We start from the raw sequence: 19,823 nt of genomic DNA, 5'->3' as shown, positions 1-19,823 counted from the left end.
AGGGTCTGGAAATGGCTATAGCCAGCAGGTTTACCTGTGCTCACAAACTGACTGGGCAGAGGACCAAGCTGTTAAATGGTTGGCCTGCCATCTTGGATTTGATATACGTCATTGCTAGGGTCTGCTGGGAGCTGTGCATGCTGCACCACTTAGGCCAGTCTTTTAAAATGCTTGTAAATGCAGTGCAAGTTGTTAAACCTCTCCCGTTTCCTTTCTGTTTACTGCGCTCATGATGCGATAGCAGTCATCATTTTCTGACCATTCTTTATTCTTCTACAAACGCAATACACATGCTGTGTGAGAGACTTCTGCAAACTCATGATGCCTGTGCATCCTGGAAGTGCATGAGGACGTGTAAAGACTGTTTGACTGGTCGGGCTGGCGGCGCTGTTTGGTGCTGTTTGGATTTCATCTGCCTCACCTGTGAACTCTTAGTCGGCAAGAGGAAGTTATAAGTGCAGCGCAACTTGGACGCTGTGTGAAGGATTCTGCTCACAAAGAGGATTTGTTGATACTTGCTAGATAAGCCTCCTATGCCCCGTGTCCAAGCCTCCTTTTCAGCATATAATTCAGGTGCACGCGCATCCTGCGCACGCATCCTGGAAGTGCATGAGGAAGTGTAAAGACTGTTTGACTGGTCGCGCCGGCGGTGATGTTTTGTGCCGTTTGGATTTCATCTGCATCACCTGTGAACTCGTAGTCGGCAAGAGGGAGTTATAAGTGCAGCGCAACTTGGACGCTGTGTGAAGGATTCTGCTCACGAAGAGGATAGGTTGATACTTGCTAGACACGCCCTCTGTACTCCGTGTCCAAGCCTCCCTTTCAGCATATAATCCAGGTGCACGTGCATTCAGCGCACGCATCCTGGAAGTGCATGAGGAAGTGTAAAGACTGTATGACTGGTCGCGCTGGCGGTGCTGTTTAGTGCAGTTTGGATTTCATCTGCCTGTTACGCTCACCTGGTATCCACGGAGACGCCACCCAGCAGCCCTGGTTGGATGATTTGCACTCTCGACCCTCTCCCGGTCCCTTGGTACGGCCTCTGGTTAAAGATGGGTCTGTAATATAGTAGAACTGGATTCAATACCAGATTGTCTTTACGTTTTCCCACCTCCCTTGGCCTCAACTCCTTTCTCCCCCTTGGGCCCTCTCCTCACCTTAATATTGTGAAAGGTGGATCCTCCGTCCTGCTCCTCGTGGCAAGGGCGCATAGATGTGGAGAGCGAGCAGCGAGCAAGTTACTTCACTGGTGCAAGCCCCCCCTGTGGGAATCCAGGCCTGCTGTGACTCTGTAGGTTTGCTGCTTTACAGTCTTTATATGCAGTTCTTATGTTCCTCTTAGTTCGAATAATAATGTTTGGTTCTTTCCTTTTAGGTATGGAAAGGTATTTTGGTGTTGTCATGCAGTTTTAAGATGAGCATGGGCCAATAGGCAAAAGCGCGGTGTGCGCGATGCTGTCCGGTGAGTAATGCACGATGCGCGGCGCAGGTTCGCCTTTTATATTGCTAACCTGTGTCTTTTCTCTCCTTGCAGTTTGCGATGTTCCTCGCCGAGCGCCGTAATGTTACAGCAATGATACTGACCAGGAGATGACTACCCAGATAAGAATTGTGTGGCTTACTTCATTCGGGAGGAAACCTGAGTAAACGCTTACTAATACTGTCTTTCTTTCTCCTCTTTCCAGGTTATGGTATTCCAGGATGCATGCGCTGCTGGATGATGGAGTTCGTACCTTCAGATGAGTGGAACTGAAGTCGGCGATGGATTGAAGACAGGATACTGTTCCAGGTAAGTTTTGTAGTGTTCTTTCTCTCTCTGCAGGTCCTTGGTTTCAGGTAAACTGGCATCAAAGAACTGGACACAGTGAGCGTTACGCTGCCCACAGCAGAATAACGCAAAGCATGTTCTGCTGTTTGGGTGCGGTTTAAATAGTCTCAGGTAAAGAAGTCCAGGTAAAATAGTCCCAGGCCTGCCACACCCAAAGTAGTCCAGGTGAAGTAGTCACAGGCCTGCCACACCCAAAAGACTAGACATCATAGCTCAGTTCCTTGTAACTGAGCTATGTGCGTGCCTCCATATTGGCTGAACCCCCCCAAGTTAAATAGTCCTAAGTAAATAGTCCCATTCTAATGTTGGTCTTCATGATGGTTATGAGCCTGGCGCCAAAGGATTTTACCCAGGCGCCAGGACTGACTCCATGAGTTGGATGAGGTTTTAAGGCCTTTGACCTGGCCCTAACTGGAAGTCTGACTTGGCAGTGAGGGCCAGGGGCAAGGGTCATGACACTGCCTCGCCTGTGAACTCGTAGTCGGCAAGAGGAAGTTATAAGTGCGGCGCAACTTGGATGCTGTGTGAAGGATTCTGCTCACAAAGAGGATTGGTTGATACTTGCTAGACACACCCCCTGTGCCCCGTGTCCAAGTCTCCCTTTCAGCATATAATCCAGGTGTACATGCATCCTGCATGCGCATCCTGGAAGTGCATGAGGAAGTGTAAAAACTGTTTGACTGTTAGACGGTTTGGCGGTTCTTGCGGTTAACGCAGGTGGCATACATAAAAAAATGTTGATACCGCTTAGCACAATAACTGTGATCTTTGGTATACTGTTGATTGTGAATTATTAAGTTGCTTTGTTAGACAGCTGACTGTTTACGCCTCTGCACAAACAGAGTCATTGGTTTACCTGAGCAGCTTTTCCTGACTAGGTGTGATGGTGGGAAGTTTGACAAGCGGTAAGTGTTTGCATAAAAGGCACTTGAAAGCAAGTTTAACAATGGCTGCGCCCATACAGTTCCACGCTTCTTACGATGACGAAGGTCAGGTTTTGAATGACCAGCAGATTCTTCTATCTCCTAAACATGTAGGGAGGGACATGGATTCAGATACTGTGCCCTATAGCTTGCAATCAATGGCAACTGAACCTTTTTTTGGCACAATTCAGGGAAGTGCACTTCAACTAAGTACATCGTCAAAAGAGTATTTGCCTCAGCCAGGGCAGTATGGATATAATACCCCTAACGTGGGTGTTCTTAAGACCACGCATACTTACTCTAATGATAAGGAAATAATATCTTTAACACCTAGGACACCGATGGGGCATTATCTTACTGAGGTATTAATTCTATCCCCAACGGTGCAGGCGGAATGGACAAAGCGCTGTCGTGAGGCACTGGTGGCGCTGGTATGTCCGGCTTTTTCATCTATGGCGTGCTCAATTGCGCAGAAAGAGGTGAATGATAGTACATCTTTGCCTCCTCTTAAGTCCATTTCTGTTCACTTTCCCTCTACCAGTTCTCCTACCTCCCCTACTGCTAAACCATTAGTCAACTCATCTTTTAGTATTCCTTTACTCGATCACTCTGTATCTCCTGTTGGGAATCAGAATCCTAGTAACACTAATAATTCGGCTCCTAATGATGGTTGTACTAATGCTCTGGGGTGCAATGACTTTCCTGTATTTATGCAGATTCTGAATTTGCTTGATAAAGGGCATGATAGGATCCCCGCAGAATTGGGAAATATGAGGCAACACATGGGGGATTTGGCAGAAAAAACTAGTAGGTTGAAGGGTTTCATGTTGACCAATGTTAATTTGTAAACTGAAAAACTGATTACTTTGGATATGTTAATTGGGAAGGCTCAGCAAGCTCCTGTGTTGAGATTGGAGAACCAGGGGACACAGACTTTAGGACCTGATCAATTTGAGAATTATATTACCAGATCTTTTGCTCAAGTTGCTACTGGTGGCAGTACTGATTTGGGGTCTGAACCTCCTCCAGATTTGGGTTGCCTATGTGAGGCGGTGAAATTAAATGCACTGAAAATAGATTATATATTTTGTTTTCTTACAACTGAGACGAATTTCTGTGCTGGGCAATGTAAGTAAATGCATACAGAAGTAAACTGTGTGCCAAAACCAGATGACGGGCCTTTAGAAGAACTTGACAGTCCTTCACGACTTGTTGAGGTATTGAAAGAGATTGAGAAACAGGATAGTGGCACTGAAGTGCCACAAAGGATTGAATCTGGCAGTATGGTCGCTGTGCCCGATAATAGGCTCTACTCACATAAGCTAAGGCGCACGCATGCACAAGCTATGAAAAGGAACAACGATACCAGAAAAGCAAAAAAAAATATTGGTAGTAATGATCAAGCTAAAAAAAAAGAAAACATACCTGATCTTAAACACGGTAATAACACCCCCTGCGTAGATCATGTGGTTTGTCCTACTGGAGATGATGTGAATATTGATCTTGAACAACTCAATGAAGAGTCAAAGAAGGTTCTTAACATGGATGATAGAGTTGATTCCAATAAAACTATAAAACCACCACTATATTCATCTATAGTCGTAGCATCCAAATTTTCCTGATACTGTTCTGGATTCGCCTCGAGCACTTGGTATGAAGCGGGAAAATCGAAATCTGAATTAAATCCTATCCCAACTGTTAATATAGATAAAGATCAGGGGTCTCTAGCTGGTATAACCAGAAGTAACTGTGTTATCTCTCACTTGGATGATGTAATCGATTCTCCGGCATCCGTTTTATTGGATATATCACCATCCAAGATGTTATCCAAGCAGAGTCATTTATTGCAGTTTTGTCCAATTGCTGTAAAAAAAAAACTGGGGCAGGTAGAAGGCCTGTTTTAAAAGTGTCTGAGCCTTCTTTAATTCTGGCGATAAGAGTCTTTGAACAAGGTGTCCCTTTTAAATATCTCTCCAATCAAGTTGTACCCCCTATATCTCTTAGTAGGACCCTTACCAAGGTGGGGTTGGTTTCGGATGCCCATAAATTTTGTTCTCAGGAAGGGGCTGGTCATTTAAATGATGTAAGTACTAACGACAAATCCAATATGGGCTCCACTGTGTCTGGCTGCCAGAGAGTGCAGCAGGTGCAGAGAGCTGATATTGGTGCAGTTTGTGGGTCATCTCCTAACATAGATATGTACTGTGGTCCTCAGGTGCTCCATGAGGTAACGCAAATGGTAGCACTCAGAAGGAAAAACCTTGTTCCAATCCGCCTTAAGGGGTACATCTAGCTCCTGAGAATAATCAGCTGGAGCATGCAGCATCTGGGAGAACTAACTATCTGCAAAACGACCTGGAGAAGGAAGTGACTGATATTTCTGCTGATATGCCTAACATTTTGGATGGTCTAGCGATCCAAACAAACATGGGCAACAAAGGATTAATCGATCATTTCTGTTTAGTATTTTTAGGCGAGTTCCGCAACTACACACATTGGTATCTGATGATATAGAATGGATTTGTCTCTCTAACCAGAATAACCATAAGATGATATGTGGCACATATTCAGCTAATATACTACTCTTGTTATGGAAACATAGATTTGAGTTGAAACAAGAAGGTTTGACCCTATATGCCTTCCATACTAGAGAGTAGGCTGATGTACTCCTGGATCCTCCAGTGGTACATCTACCTCAGTCTTCCAGTGTAGCCAACGTTGTGACGCCAGCTGCTAATAATCTAATACCACAATTGACAGCTTTGGTTGCAAACGCCACTTTTCTAACTTGGTTTGCTCCGCTGCTTGCTACAATTTCTGCAATAGCCAGGATGGCTTCCAAACCGTAGCTTTTCTGATATACCAATAATCTCCTGGAATTGTTGTGGTTACTCAAACCTTAAGAAATGCATTGATTCAGTACCTTTCGATGAATTGCCTTTAATTCTTATCACTCAAGAAACAATGTCCACATATCTGATTGGTGTGGATGGTTTTACTTGTGTTTCCCTCCCGGCTGTGCAGGTCGCGATAGGGAGGCCTTCTGTTGGGCTTGCGGTTCTATTAAACAACAAGGTGCACTACAATGCTAGGATATTTGGTATCTTTAAAGATACCCTGGTAGTTGAATATAGTGAACTGCATACCTCAGATCTCATTTTTCTGATTGTATGTATATACTATAATCCTCTAAAACACAATTTTGATGAATTTTGTGATACTTTGGACACCATACTTGAAGATGCTCTGCTTGCTAATCCGTACTATTCGATTATATTTGGTGGGGACTTTAATGGGGCCTGTAATGATTCCTTAGGTAATCGAAATGCTATGGCTGGGGCCCTAAATAGAGGTGCCTTATGGGTTCAATTTTTTGAGCAACGAAATTGCTATATGGTGAAGTTTCAATCTGACTCCTCCATGGTGACGTGGAAAAGGTGGGCTGCCTCTTCTTGTATAGATTTCTTTTTTGTTTCCAGTAATTTGCTTCCACTGGTTAACCCTGTGACCATCAGCGATTTTTCACTGAGTGATCACTTCCGTATTAAGCTCCACTTTAAGGTACAAGTGGTAGTCTCTTCCCAAATACCTGGTCTGTCTTTTCTTACTCTTGAGAGGCGATATAGGTCTGTCCACTGGTCCCCATTTGTATGTCACCAATTAACTTATTTGGTCCATAGGGATGTATGGCGAGTATTTGATCAGGATTTTCTTGGGGTTGACAACACTGATAGGGAGACTTGGAATTGGAAGATTATTGATTATCACCTTCATGAAATTATTATATCCTCTTCCAGCGCCAATAGTCTGCACTGTCACCCCTTCAATGCCCAAATATAAGACGTTAAATCCAAGAGGAATTACGATTTGAGAGAATTGACGAAGTGGGATATGCCTTTTGAGGTCTACCTAACGCATAAACATCAAATCCAACGATCGGCCAGAAATGCGCTGAAATTGATAAAACATCGAATTTACTGGGCTGAAAACCAGAAATTGCTTAAATTGATTTGTAAAAGGGACGTTTCTGAGATATGGGCCATTTTGATAGGAGACGCTTCTTCAGGCTCTTTGGGTCTGAGCTCATGTATCTCTGAGGAAAAATGCCATTCCTATATTTCTACTAAGTTCCAACTCCCTCAAAAATATATAGGGGATTGTCTTCAAGTCCCTTATAGCATTCCTATAATGGGAATGGGGAATGGAGAAGGGCCCTGGTGAATGGGGAATTACTGGTCCCTCCAACCTTGGAATGGACCGGTAATTACTCCATTCACCAGGGCGGAGTCAGAAAGATCCTTCTGCTGGTCCTGATGGGATTCCGCCCTGTATCTTGAAATCGGATTCTAAATTTTGGGCTTATTTGTTGTACACCAAATTTGATCATAAACTACGTACAAATGTTATTCCTCTGTTCTGGCGGAATGATATTATTATACCTATCCATAAGAAGGGTGATCCTCATGAACCGGCACATTTTCACCCAATTGCTCTCTCTGATTCTGCAGCTTAAGTATTTTCTATTTTGCTGCTGAGGCTATTGGAAAATCATATTGTTGAAAATGATTTATACTCAATAGGATTCAGAAAGTATATGAGTACTTCTCTGAATGCTATGATCATGGCGCATCTGTTTGTATATACTAAAATGGCCCAGAAAGGTCCTGTTTATATGGTGGCGTTAGATCTGTCTTCTGCCTTTGATGCGGTTATTAGAGATAGACTTTGGTTAAAAATGTTGAATATGAGTTTCCCGCAAAGGTTGGTACATCTTATTTCATTACTGCATACCAACACGTTGTTTCAGCTCAGAAATCAGGTGTCAAACAGGGATGCTCTTTAGCAGCCATCTTGTTTTATTTATACATTATCGACATTGATGCCCTTTGGACCAATCCTGCCATGTATTCTGTAAGTTTGGGTAAGCTTCGTTTGCATTGGCTTTGTTTTGCCGACGACATTATCCTGATGGATCGTACACCGTACAGATTGCAGTTAAAGTTAGATGCATTTTCCAAATATGCAGCTGCACACAATTTACAAGCCAATTCGGCCAAATCCAATGTAATCATCTTCAATGATAATAAGCACAGCAAAAGCTATAAATGGAATATTCTAAGTAAACTGATTCTACAGGTGAAATCTATAAAGCATCTGGGGTACCATCTATTCATATTCACTGGTCTCTTGGAAGCAGATGTTAGCTGAGAAGGTACATCCTTTACTCTCTCAGATGAAGATCATCCATCGAAAAATATTCTAAATACTCGCTTATTCCACTTCTAGATTTTTATTTATTAAAGATTGAACCTACCCTGCTTTATGGCTTAGATATCTGTATTATTAATTTGGGCAAGGTACTGAATAAAATCCAAGGGCAGCTATGGAAATCGACATTGGGTCTTGCATCTGCAGTTCCCAACTCTATTGTTAGGCAAGAATTTGGACTGCTTTCTTTGTCAGCTAGATAAACTTGCAGGAAGGTTACCGTGTTTGCCAAATTGCTTGACCCACCAAGAAATTCTTTGTATATGGATCTCTAAAAGCTCATGGCCGAAGACGATGTACCATCGATTTCACTCTTTGCTGCTCAAATGAAGGAAGTATTGGGATCTATAAATGTGTCGGTTGATGATCTAGTTCTTGGGTTACCTTCGGTAAAACGCAAACTATATGAGATGGACTGGATTTACACTATTGATGCCAATTATACATATAAAACTTTTACAGAATTTGTTCAGTTTGGCAGAAAGAGATTATATCGGCCTTTGTACATCCTGAAATTTCCTTATAATAAAATACGCTTGGTTTACATGCGATTCAAATTGAACTAGTTGCCGACATTGGAACGCGTCCAATACAAATTTGCCCTTCCTGCCCCAAATAAGAAGTGCTGTCGCTTCTGTTTCCTTGAAAATCAAGACGATACATTAAAACATCTAGTCTTATTTTGCATGCCCTTTGAACTATTTAGACAAAATCTTCTGGGTGATTTTTATCCTGAGCTAACTTTGATTGCTCGCCAGTCATTCTGGGAAAGGGCTATGCTTGGTGCTAGTATGCGGTTCTTGTTGGCACTCGGCACATTTCTGCTGAAACTTGAGTCTATGCTGTTGGAGAAAAATAATTTGCAATTTTTATGATACTAATTTTTTTAGTTTTTTGGTTTTCTCTTACATATTGGGTAATCATCTATAATGAGAAACATATTGTAACGCTCACCTTGTATCCACAGGGACACCACCCGACTGGTCTGGAGCGCTTCTGGGATGGATTCACCTCCCCCGGGGACTCGCACTGCTGTGGGTCTATTCTGGAAGACAGGAGTTCAGTTTTACCTACAATCACCTCCTCTCGAGACTCGCCTCCCAAGTGTTCCTCTTGCGACCCCCTTAGAGCCTTCCTCACCTTGTATTTCTATAAGGTGCGCTCTCCATCCTGCAGTTCTGTGCAGGGGTGCGTCGTGGCTGGGCACCCACCACTTCACTGGCTTGGGCCCTGGAGTCCAGGCCGGCTGCAACTCCACTCTTGAGGTAAGTCTTTAGTTTTTAAAAGAATGTGTGTCCGCAATTGTTGCTGCTCTGTTGACCTTCTCCTTCTCTCGTAGATGCAGAAGGGGTGATGAAGACATCAAGCTGATGGAGAGGCCAGTGCTTGAGAAGGTAAGAGAATGCACGAAGCGCAGTGCTATGAGCGTCTTTTGGAATAAGGCTAACCTGTGCTATTCTTCCTTGCAGGTCACCGAGAAGTTCCTGGAAGAAATGCGGCCAGATGGAAGCGGAGCGTAGGATGGAAGATGTCTGGACGGCGGTTGAAATTTCCAGGAGAGCTTCGGTAAGTAAGCGGAGTCTGGAGGCGATGGAATCGGAAGACGAACGTTTACTAATTGTCCTCTTCTTGTCTCTTCTATAGGATGTTGCTTGCGGAAGAAGACGAGCTCCAGGGAAGATTCCGGAGCGAACGAGGAGCTGGATGCGGAACAGTTAAGGAGGAATAATGGTGTTCTTCTTCTCCCTGAAGATGCAGGCCAAGGATGCTGTGAGCAGGTCTTAGTGAACGTCACGCTGCAAGTGCAGAACAACGCGAAACGCATGCCTCAGCTCGGGCGTGGCTTAAATACCCAGCAGGTAACCCAGGTGCCTCCAGGGCGGACCACACCCTGGATGCTAGACTGCATGATGCAGTTCCACGTCGATCCTTGTGGGGGCAGCCATGTTAGTCCATTCCCCAATGGAAACTCCACCTGCCATACAAGCCTTGCACCAAAGGTGCCAGGACTGGCTCCAGGACAGCCGAGAGGGGCATGATTGGGCGTTTGGGGCCTTGCAGGAATGCTGTGGTGAGGGCCAGAGAGCCCAAGTTCCCAGGCCAGGGGTTATGGTCGTGACAGCACTCCCCCCTAAAGCCCCTCACAGGGTCGTCCTTCTGTTTGGTCCCGGTTTGGTGGGGTGCTCTTGGTGGAAACGCCGAATCAGACATGGAGCATGAATGTAATCACTGGGCTTCCATGTTCTGTCCTGCGGAACATATCCTTTCCAGTCCACTAGATAGTAGAGTTTTGTTCTAACATACTTGGAATAGTTACTTGGGTTCCTTGCTGAACTGGTTTCAAGAGGGATACATGAAACACCGGATGTATCCGCATGTGGGTAGGCAACGTCAGCTTTACCGCGGCTGGCTTTATGATGGATTCAACGGGGAACGGCCCTAAAAACCGTGGGCGGAATGTGCGGGTTCCCTTTAGGGGTACATGCTTAGAGGCTAGCCACACCATGTCCCCTATTTGGTAGTCGGGGGCTTTTTCGCGATGCTGGTCCGCATATTTCTTCTGGCGAGCCTTGGCTTGACGCAAATGTTCCTTGGCTCTCGTGAAGGCTTGTGAAATGGTTGCGTGTAGGTTTGTGATGGCTGGCATTTCCAGGGTCGTAGGGATGTCCAGTTCTGAAGTGCATGGGTGTCTGCCATACACAGTAAAGAATGGAGTTTGCCCGGTACTGCTATGTAGTGAATTGTTATAGGCATACTCAGCGATCCACAATAGATCCTTCCAACTCCCTTCCACTTGGTGAAGCATGCAGCACAAGTATTGCTCGAGCGTTTGGTTCGTCCTCTCCGTTTGACCGTCCATTTGGGGGTGATGGCTAGTGGATAATCGGATGTCTGTTTGGGCCATCGAGCAACACTTCCTCCAGAAGTTAGACACAAATTGGGTACCTCGATCCGAAATCAAGACTGATGGGAACCCATGCAGCCGTATCACATGTTCGAGGAAGGTTCTAGCGAGACCAGATGCGTTTGGTAGACCTTTGAATGGGAAGAAATGGGCCATCTAGGAGAACAGGTCCACGATCACTAGGATAGTGGTATAGCCTTGACAGGAGGGTAGGTTGGTGATGAAATCAAGTGATAACGTGTGCCATGGGGCCGGCGGAATGTCCAATGGTTGCAGGAGTCCAGCGGGTTTTTGCTTTGATGATTTATTCTGAGCACAGATACCACAGGAAATGATTCATTGAATTACATCTTTGCACCACGTTGGCCACCAGTAACTTTGTTTCACCTTGGCCAGGGTTTTGGCATTCCCGGGTGGCCTTCCATGAGGGAGTCATGATACTCTGAGATGACCTGTTCTTGAAGTTCTTTTACAGGCACGAATAGCCAATTCCTATAGTAAGGCAGTTGGTCCTTAACGCTATAGTGTTCACCTCTTGAACCCCACTCTCGTAGTTGCTCCTGAGTTAATACTTGCCGGACTTCATACAGCAACTCGTCTTGAGTCATAGTAGTTGTAATGCCTGAGAGTCTGTCCCCCGGAATGATGGCCATGGGGTCAGGAGGTGTATACACCACCTCATCTGTGCCCATGCGTGAAAGGGCATCAGCCTTGCCATTTTTGACTCCTGGTCGGTACGTAATCACATAGTCGTACTCCGCGAAGAAAAGGGCCCAGCGCAGTTGTCGAGAGGATTGAGCCTTTGCACTCTTCAGGTATTGTAGATTTGGGTGGTCCGTTATCACGGTGATAGTGTGTCTGGCTCCCAACAGATAGTGTCCCCAAGCCTTGAAGGCTGCCTTTATGGCCAGCAGCTCCCTATCCGTGATGGCATAGTTGAGCTCAGGTGGTGAGAACTTTCGTGACCAGAAAGCCACAGGGTGTAGCTGGCCGGTGTGTGGGTCCCTTTGCGATAATACAGCACCCATCGCCATACTGGAAGCGTCAGTCTCCACCACATATGGAAGGTCCGGTCGTGGATGTCGTAAGATTGGGGCGGTGGTGAATTTCGCCTTGAGTTCTTGAAAGGCTTTTTCGGCCTCCTCTGTCCATTGAAATGTTTTGTTGCACTTCCTTAATAGCGAAGTGATCGGGTGTACTATTTGTGAGAACACTGGGATGAAACGACGGTAAAAGTTTGCAAAACCTAGCATGCTCTGGACTCCCTTAAATGAGCTTGGAGCTGGCCAATTGAGGACGGCATCGACCTTGTGCACATCCATCCGTATTCCTTTTGGAGTGAGGATAAAACCCAGGAACTCTACTTCCGAAATGTGGAATGAGCATTTCTCAAGCTTGGCGTAAAGATGATGTTGACGGAGGTTAGTAAGGACGGCCCGTACATGCCTGACATGATCTTGCTCAGAAGCCGAATACACCAGGATGTCATCGATGTAGACCAAGGCGCAGACATCAATCAGCTCTCTTAAAACATTGTTCATGAAGTATTGGAATGCGGCTGGGGCATTGCACAGGCCGAACGGCATTACTTGGTATTCACATAAGCCGTATTTGGTACGGAACGCTGTTTTCCACTCGTCCCCTTCTTTAATGCGCACAAGATGGTAGGCACCTCTAAGGTCCAATTTCGTGTAGATTTGGGATTCCTTGACTTGGTCTAGCAGTTCCGGGATCAGAGGTAGGGGGTAGCGGTTCTTGATGGTGGCTTGGTTCAATGCACGGTAGTCGATGCAAGTCCTCAATTCTCCTTCCTTCTTCGGTATGAAGAATAAGGGAGACGCTGCCGATGACTTCGAGGGACGGATGAAACTGTTGGCCAGGTATTGCTTCAGATATGTCTTCAGATGTTGGTTCGCGGGTTTGGTGAGCGCATAGATATGGCCACAAGGAATTCGGGCTCCTGATACCAGATTGATCTGGCAATCGTAGGGCCTGTGGGGGTGGCAAGGTATTCGCTTGTTCCTTTTGGAACACGTCTTGAAAGTCCTGGTACTTAGTTGGTAACGTAGCAACTGCACCTAAGACACTTATCGTACCTTCCTGAATGGGTGAGCCGGCATGCTTCCCCTTCCTTCCTTTGGGATAGCAGGTGTGTGTGCAGTCAAGGGAGAAGACCAACTCTCGGGCAAGCCAGTTGATCCGTGGGTTATGCGCGAACAGCCAAGGCATGCCTAGGATTAATCGGAACGGTGGTGCTTTGATGAGGTCCAAGGTGATGGTTTCTCGATGGCCATCTTGGCATAGGAGGGTGAGTTCTGTGGTACATTCGGACACAGTACCGGAGGCAATTTCGGTGCCATCTACAGTGGTTACAGTCTCCGTGGTGGGCTTAGAACAGAGCGGGAGCCCCATCTTTGCTGCAAGATCCTGGTCCATGTAATTTCCCATGGCTCCGCCATCAATGTAAGCTTCTAACAAATGCATCTTTGATGGCTGTTGATGGGTAATGAGGATCACGGGTAAAGCAAAATGGGATGGGAGGTCTGTAGTTGGATTTCTTCGCTCGACAATTGGAGCCCTACAATTGCCGGGCTTGGTAGTTTTCCGACTCCTCACTTGGTTTCTCCTTGTCTGTGGCTCCTACGGTTCTTCTTGGTGGTTTAACTAGGCACCCCTTAAGGAAATGGCCTGCCTTTTTGCAGAACAGGAATAAGTGCTGTTCTCTCCTCTTATTCCGTTCGGCTTTTATGTTAAAGGATGCCTAACTCCTCCTAGTTGCATTGGTTCAACTGTACTTTCTGATCCCCGCTGGGCATGCTATTCGGGGCGCACGAACATGGGACGTGCATCTGGTTTGCTTCGGTCTATTCTCCGATCTTGCAACCGATGGTTGAGTTGTACCACCAGATTAATGAACTTGGCAGAGTTCTTGGGTGGGTCCACTACTTGGGCCAATACATACTTTAACTCCCCTCGCAAGCCCCGGTGGAACAAGGTGGTTCGTTTGTCCTCTGGCCATTCTACTTCGACCACCAGCCTATTAAAGGTGGCTATGTATGCCAACAGATCCTGGTTTCCTTGACGAAGGGACAAAAGTTTGTTGTCCAAAGCCTGTCCATGGGAGCGGCAGGCGAAGGGTTTTTCAAGCTCTTGCTGAAAGCCCCCGAAATCGTGTAACAGTGGATCATCCCGGCTGATAAACGGCACCGACCAGTCTGCTGCACTACCACTCAAGTAGGACAACACAAAGGCCACTCGCGACTGGTCATTGGGAAACGCCCCAGGTCTGCACAAAAAGTGGAGGTGACACTGATTCATGAAAGTCGCGTATCTTCGGAGATCCCCCGAGAAACGCTCCGGTGGAGCTAGGGGAACTGTCCCAGGTAGATTGATGTGAACCGGATTACTCGTGGGAGTTGGCATTGATGGACTAATTCCGGGCAACGGGGCTTGTCTGGCCTGCGATTGAAGGAGTTGTCTGCCAAAGATCATCAGTTCGTTTTTTGGCCACAGTTAGTTCTCTTTGCAAGGCGTTGGTTTCTTGTCGGGCTGAATGTACCTCCGCACGTAACTGCCCCAACAACTGGGCCAACTGGTCGGTTTCCGAGGTTTCGATACTAGGCGCCCCGGTGGACTATTATGTTTGGGCTTTGCGTTCTGTAACGCTCACCTTGTATCCACAGGGACGCCACCTGACTGGTCTGGAGCGCTTCTGGGATGGATTCACCTCCCCCGGGGACTCGCACTGCCGTGGGTCTATTCTGGAAGACATGAGTTTAGTTTTAGCTACAATCACCTCCTTTCGGGACCCGCCTCCCAAGTGTTCCCCTTGCGACCACCTTAGAGCTTCCCTCACCTTGTATTTCGATAAGGTGCGCTCTCCGTCCTGCCGTTCTGTGCAGGGGCGCGTCGTGGCTGGGCACCTTTCGGCCGAGTTACTTCACTGGCTTGGGCCCTGGAGTCCAGGCTGGCTGCGACTCCACTCTTGAGGTAAGTCTTAAGTTTTTAAAGGAATGTTTGTCCGCAATTGTTGCTGCCCTGTTGACCTTCTCCTTCTCTCGTAGATGCAGAAGGGATGATGAAGGCGTCGAGCTGATGGAGAGGGCAGTGCTCGAGAAGGGAAGAGAATGCGTGAAGCGTGGCGCTATGAGCGTCTTTTGGAATAAGGCTAACCTGTGCTATTCTTCCTTGCAGGTCGCCGAGAAGTTCCTGGAAGAAATGCGGCCAGATGGAAGCAAAGCGTAGGATGGAAGATGTCTGGGCGGCGGTTGAAATTTCCAGGAGAGCTTCGGTAAGTAAGCGGAGTCTGGAGGCGATGGAATCGGAAGACGAACGCTTACTAAATGTCCTCTTCTTTTCTCTTCTCTAGGATGTTGCTTGCGGAAGAAGACAAACTCCAGGGAAGATTCCGGAGTGAACGAGGAGCTGGATGTGGAACAGATAAGGAGGAATAATGGTGTTCTTCTTCTCCCTGAAGATGCAGGCCAAGGATGCTGTGAGCAGGTCTTGGTGAACGTTATGCTGCAAGTGCAGAACAACGCAAAGCGCGTGCCTCAGCTCGGGCGTGGCTTAAATACCCAGCAGGAATCCCAGGTGCCTCCGGGGCGGACCACGCCCTGGATGCTAGACTGCATGATGCAGTTCCACGTCGATCCTTGTGGGGGCAGCCATGTTAGTCCATTCCCCAATGGAAACTCCACCTGTCATACGAGCCTGGTGCCAAAGGTGCCAGGACTGGCTCCAGGACAGCCGAGCGGGGCATGATTGGGCCCATGTGGCCTTGCAGGAATACTGTGGTGAGGGCCAGAGAGCCAGAGTTTCCAGGCCAGGAGTTATGGTTGTGATACATATGGCTCCTTTATCAAATTTAAAGATGAATTGGGCTTATATAGGCTATGTAGGGCTTGTTTTATTTTAAGCTCAGTATTCTTCACAATTATGCGAAAGATAATCTTATTCATTGTTTTGTATATGTATACATTTGATGTATTCGCTTTTTAAGTTAATGATATGAAGACAGTACCGAAAATGTTCTAACGTTTTCTTAATATTTGATATGTAAGGTTATATGTGAATTCTATTGTTAACTAATGTTTTATTTGGTCCTATGTTGTTTTTGTTTTTTTTTAACCAAAAATGTGTAAAGGTTGCACGTTTTGTTAACCATAAACAAATATATTTTAATAAAAAAAATAAAAAATAAAAAATAAAAAATCTCATGATGCCTGCTTGAGCCGGCGAGCAAGCTCGGGTAAGAGTTTGAGAAGTGCCCCTAATGGCTGAACGGCTACTACCTTCGGACAACAATTTCTGACACAAAATACACTGTTTCCTCTGGACAGCTCGTAATCCCAATTTATTAAAGGGACAGCGTCACTAAAATGGTGCTTTGTAAACAGGAGGGATTGCTTGGCACAAGGGTTACGGGGTTGTTTGAAAGGGGTGGGCTGCGGATCATTCTTTATGCCTGCGTGCCCCTGTGATGTGGCTTCAAAGGCCAGTGCCATTGCAGCCTTCTCTGCAATTGTCCGCTGCCCTATGATAGGGCCAAAGTAGGGGACTCCAGGGGTTCATCCCAATACCAACCCTGGCCTCATCATCCACTAACTTAAGAGGCACCTTGTTCACCCCATTGGAAGTCCCCAGAATCAGTCAGAGGACTGCGGAACAGCGCTGTGCTATCTACATGGAAATCAGCACTGTGCTCTGAGTTCTGGGTGTGTTCTGCTCCACAATTTTCCAGTTAAGACAGGGTGCCAAAGTTGGAGCTTTTTTCTCTAAATTATCTGAGATAGTTCCCACATTTCTGTTGCTGGCTTCCGGGTACTATGCTTGGGCTGCTGAGGTCTTAATGCTCCTAGCCAGAGGCTAGTCTCCAATAATTACAAGGGAAGAGCTATGTGTTGGTAGTGCCTTGACGACCATCTGTACCTTGTTGCTGTAGCTGTAGGATGCAAGGTAACACCCTCTAACTCTCAAGTAATAAGTAGCATTAGCATTATTAAAAAAGTAAAGACAAACCTGGCTAGTCATCTGTGCTTTCTATGGTCTGGTGTGAACCCCCAGGGGTGTTGCTAGGTCTCGAAATTTCAGGGGCTGTGCTTATGTCAGGACTGGCGGGACTCGGGGCTAGCTAGCCTTTTGGTTGTAGCCCCTGAGCTTCTATCCAGGGCTACAACCAAACGACCCGGGGCTAAAGCCTCCTCACCTCTCCAGGAAGGCCATTTCTTAAATGGTGCCTGTGGAGACCTAGCAGGTTGGTGAGCCCTCAGATGACATCTTCAGCAAAAACTCATAAAGTTGACAACACCCTCAACACATCAGCAGAAGAGAAATCCATACATGTATCCTTACTATTTGAAAGGAAGGAAAGAAGTCACTATTCAGCAGTGTTAGATTTTGGGGAAACAGGAAATCTTTGTAACTGGAGTTTGTGGTGAGTTGAGCAAAAACCCCATCGTAGTATGTGAAGGTGGCTAGCCGCTAGGGATTGGACTGGTCAGGTCACTACAAATGTGTCTCCCAGAGGTTTGAAGGAGTGGGATCCTGCACACTTGCCACTTCTACTAAAGCATGGTATTGCACCCTCAAGGGTGTTGCATGCCCATTTCCCAACCGCACTCAAAGATATCTAATCAGAGTTTCCCTCACGAACTCCAGTCAACTTTCCCATGCAGTCTCATGTGAGTAACCTGTCTTTGTAACACCTGGAGTGTAATCAGGACAGCCCTTGTTGCAAGCTCCCCAGAGCCAAGCGGTGCCGGGTAAAAAGTGTTAATCAGACCCTGCCTGAAAGATAAAGCATTCCCAAAATAAAGTAAGTAGTCCACTCAAAGGGAGGAGAGAAATTCATGGACTCACATAAGTATGGAAGACTGCAACCGTGATCCCAACATTTGGACAAAGAAGCAGCGGGATGCCGAAGGTTACAGTCCATCACCTTTGGAATGCTACACACACTGAAACCCATGCAAGAAGGGTCCCAAGATGGCGGTGACACTGTAGGCCACTAATAAATGTATGGAACACCCAGTTGAGGCGAATCATATTATTACCCAATGCACAGAGGCTCATTTAGAAGGATTCAATCATCTGTTTGGAGAAGTAAAAATCATGAGCAACCCAAAAGTCACTAAACAATTGCTAGCCACCATAGCCAATCCCAGGAGCCGAAGCAGTCACAAAGTCCCAGGATGGAAAAGGGATAGGGTGAAAAGAGGGATGGTTGGATGGAAGCTGTTGAGCTTCTCGCTGGTCCATGGATGCCCAGAGAAACCATTTCTTGGGAAGAGGTAGTACATGTTTTTGGCAGTACTGAAGAAAGTAGCTGATCTAAAGAACTACCCTACTAAATTTGAAGGCCTTCCTAGTGATTTACAGAGACGATACCCCTTGCAGGAAGGTAACACAATATCATCTTCCTGAAAAGGCCATGAATAATTCGAGGGAGAGAAATACCCATTGTTGCTACTGAGAATCCTGAGAATCCCGAGGTCTAGGAGAGACCTATCTGATTGTCCAAACTGTTAAAGGTTGGGAATGAACCCAACAAGTCCCATAAGGAGCCCAGCTGGAAATCAAGCTCTAGATGGATAAACTAGAGGCTACGAAGAGGAACCTGAGAAGCCTAAAAACCTGGGAGTGGGATTGGGAGGCATGGTGCAAGCAGGAAAACCAAAGGAAGGTCCAGACTGAGTAAACCTAGCAAGAGGCTACCCAGGAGAATGTTTACAATTTTGTTGTGTTAGGGTGGGGTATTAAAGAAAATAATTTGTGAACTCCTTTGTTGCCACTCCTTGGAACATTTGTGTTATAGTTTAGGATAGCCGGGAGGCTAAGGACTTGCTAAGATTAGCATTTGGAACATTCTGTTGGCACGCCTTTGAACAGTGTTTTGTAGATTAGGGCATTCCTGGACAGACGAGCAGGATTATTACGAGTACGCCGGTAAAATAGCAGTAATACCGGTGTGCCAGTGTTACTGTTACTGGCAGGGCGATCGCCGGAATTATCAGCGTATTATGAGTCGGCAACGGTAATACCAGCATGTGGGTATTACTGGCGAGAACAACAATCTGCCAGTACTACGGTCAGATTAGTGGCAGTAATCCCGATACCGCCATCCAAACGGTTGGTATTACCGGAAGATTAGTGCTGATATTATTGGCCGATTAGTGCCAGTAATACCAGCAACGCCGAAAAAAGGGAGCTCGTCGGCGGTCATCTTGAAAAACACAATTCACTCTCAATCTCCCATTTCCTTTTGCCATCCAGTGCGAGAGGAGGCATAAAAAATGTCACAGGCAAGTAGGGCACGTGTCCCTGGTGTCCACATCAGGAAACCCAGGTTCTCTGAGGCAGAACTGACATCATTGGTGGACACAGTTGTCCAGCACGCTGACTAGCTGTTTGGGGCTGGACACTGACAAACCAGCCAACAGCAGAATACCACCATATGGCAAGAGGTTGTGGACAGCGTGACAGCCATGGCAACTCTTCCCCCGCACAAACAGGGACTGTCACAAGCACTGGAACGTCCTGCATCGGAGGGTGCACAAAATCATCGCCACCCACAGAAGGGACTCCTCAACCACAGGAGGGGGGACGGTGTCAGCCCTCACCTTCATATCTGGGAGGAAAGGTGCAGCTTCATCCTGCACTTGGAGGGCATCAAGGGTGTTGGGACGACAGAGGCAGGAGCCAGGACTCAAGATGACGGTAGTCCAAAAAACCCCATGTAAATGCTATTTCTGCATCCAAATACATGCATTCCCCAGGTAGAGAGTCCAACACATATCAGACACAGCAAATGGCATGATCAAAGACACATACAAGGGGATGCGGGTAGAAGTAGCCATGTACAAGCACTGGTGCTAATATGTACAGTCCCAAACATGTG

At 46.4% G+C, this 19,823-nt stretch overlaps 1 protein-coding gene across 1 annotated transcript in view; it reads right to left on the bottom strand.

Annotated features, from left to right (window-relative positions):
* The window catches only part of LOC138488500 (cyclic nucleotide-binding domain-containing protein 2-like), an 808,593-nt gene that overhangs the window by 295,094 nt on the left and 493,676 nt on the right, over positions 1 to 19,823 (bottom strand). The window lies entirely within an intron of this gene.

This window comes from Ambystoma mexicanum, chromosome 9, assembly GCF_040938575.1.
Source record: "Ambystoma mexicanum isolate Mex_15411 chromosome 9, UKY_AmexF1_1, whole genome shotgun sequence".
NCBI lineage: Eukaryota > Metazoa > Chordata > Amphibia > Caudata > Ambystomatidae > Ambystoma > Ambystoma mexicanum.
The sequence above is the reverse complement of the archived record's forward strand: the minus strand, read 5'-3'. Positions and strand labels throughout refer to the sequence as shown.